This window comes from Etheostoma spectabile, chromosome 16 (genome assembly GCF_008692095.1).
Source record: "Etheostoma spectabile isolate EspeVRDwgs_2016 chromosome 16, UIUC_Espe_1.0, whole genome shotgun sequence".
In the NCBI taxonomy this organism is placed as follows: domain Eukaryota; kingdom Metazoa; phylum Chordata; class Actinopteri; order Perciformes; family Percidae; genus Etheostoma; species Etheostoma spectabile.
In genome coordinates this window covers 19,285,721-19,288,088 of record NC_045748.1, presented here as the reverse complement: position 1 = coordinate 19,288,088, position 2,368 = coordinate 19,285,721, and the positions used below count along the sequence as shown (strand labels likewise).

Below are 2,368 nucleotides of genomic sequence, written 5' to 3'. Positions count from 1 at the left end.
TGTTGCCTGTCTTTAAATGGTTGTTCATGTCTTTAATGTTTACTTTCTTATACTGCACTGTAATTTTTATTTTTGTGTCTTATCTGATTTTAACTGTTTTTGTGCAAAGCACTTTGAATTTCCCTGTTGCTGAAATGCTGAAATGTGCTATACAAACAAAGCTGCCTTGCCTCGCCTTGCCTTAACCTGTGGCTGTTACAGCATTCTCTCCAGAAACAAAACCACCATGTGACTGGAGGAAGAGCCCTCCTTTTCTGTGTGCCTAGTTACATTTCTGTTTTTGTTGCTGGAAAACCCACAGTCCTTTTTTTATTATTATTTTAGTGTTAAACTGGAGTCTATTACTGCCAAAACTACCACCAAGTGGATGCAATACTGTACAGAACATATAAACCCCAGTATACTGTAGTCTGCATTACATTAGTATTAATGGCATAGGCCAGTGTTTGTGCATTAATGTTAAATATTCATGTTTGTATAAGTCATTCTTCAAGTAGCAGATCAACTACAGGCCGTTAAACTAAAATGAACCACTTAGTGCTTGCATTGTTTTCCTCATGATTTGCAAACGTTTGGCATTATCCTTTCTGAAACACAGTAAATAGCATGCAAGTGATTATTTTGTACTGTATGTTTTATTGGATGTGGGTTTAAATTATGCTTTCCCCTCTGGAGTCTCCTTTTCTCACTACTCGTAACCCAGAATAGTACTGTGGGACACTTTAGGGTGTGGGACCAGCTGAGACGACATTCCTGTGGGAGTCACACCATCCCTCCTCAGCAGAAAAATCTTTCAGCTTCAGTCCCCCTCAGAAGGATACACATATGACAACCATTACCTTAAGTACATATGTTGGGATACTTGTCAAGCTAAATTACACAAGCCTTACACTTCAGAAACATTGTTGCTTAGTAAATCATTAGGTACTAATGCAAACCTAGATTAGGAAGGACCATTAAGACTTTAAAAAAGAAATCATTAGTAATATCACTAGTAATACATTTGAGATTTTATTGTTATGTTGTACTCATAAAAATATAAGGCCCAAACAAACAAGAAAATCAATTTCCAGCTTTCTCAGTAAACATTACCCTCCAACAATCTTTTGAAAGGCATTTCAGTTAATTTGATTCGTTTATTTAATTTGCTTCTGTGCACATGCTTTTATTGCCTCTATTTGGCAAGCAATCACTGTTTCCCAACTATGGTGGCCAATGAAAACAAGGTGACAAGAAGAAAAGGCAATCACAGGGAATTTACACATTCTCTCTTCCTCAAACAGGCACACACAAACTCTGACAATACTTTTATTCAGACCAGCCTTTTTGCAAGTCTAAAAGAACGTTTTTCAACAACAAAACCTCTTAACTCGCCAGCGCTCTGACTCACCGTCTGATTAAACTGTATATGTTTAGATGATGGGAGAGGAGAGGAAAACAAGCCCAGTTTCCATTAGCCTAACAGGATAGAGCCTGGCTCTGACATGAAGACTGCCTGAAGAGAAAGCACAGCAGAGGAGCTAATCCATTCAGCAGAAGCTAATGGGAGAGGAAGAGGGATCCATTGTGATTTGAGGGATAGGTTAGTGCTGGAAGGCTGCTCATCATGGGTGATTATAGGAGGTGGAGCAGCAGGAGTGGGCTCGGTGGGAGACTGAGAGGCATGATTCTGATTCACCAGGCTAGTATAACAGAAGCAGTAATGAGAAGAGCTACTGGTGTTTGAAAAAGATGAAATACACTGATTTCAAAGAAATGTATACAGCAAATAGGGGGGCCATCACAGAGAGAGTTGGAAGGACAGTGATACAACAATGCATAGAAGGAAAAGGAGTTAGGTGAGATATAAATTGAGAGGGACAGGTATGTGATTGCAAACTGACTCTAAATGGAACAGATCAAGTGAAAACCAGGGATATTGACTCCATACTGTGCTACTAAGTGAAAATAAAATCATTTTGACAGTGGCACTGAGATGCCAGCCAAATAATAAGCTCAAGTGATATCCCTATCAAGCGCTATCCAGCAGTGATACCAATATATTTGATGCAAACTACAACACACACTGCAAGTGGGTGTTGCATTTTGTTTGCCACAAGTCAAAACATGATATGTCAGTCAATATGCCTTGTAATGACTTAGACAGGAGTTGAAAGTGTGATGATCTAGCTGACACTAAAAAAGAAGTGTGTAAGCAGTTATATTATGTAATAAGTGTTGTGTTGCAGAAGCATTGCGTTGATGTCACATTTATAGCAACTTGTACAAACTCTACTTTCCTCACCATGTCCTCTGGGATTTTATAACTTTTTCAGATTTTGATTGGCAGATCTTTTGCGAAACAGTTAAAAATGAGCTCAAACTCAGA

The 2,368-nt window shown here is 38.7% G+C and overlaps 1 protein-coding gene across 3 annotated transcripts in view; it reads right to left on the bottom strand.

The window, feature by feature from the left end:
* Positions 1 to 2,368, bottom strand: part of unc5cb (unc-5 netrin receptor Cb) — a 120,187-nt gene that overhangs the window by 40,719 nt on the left and 77,100 nt on the right. The window lies entirely within an intron of this gene.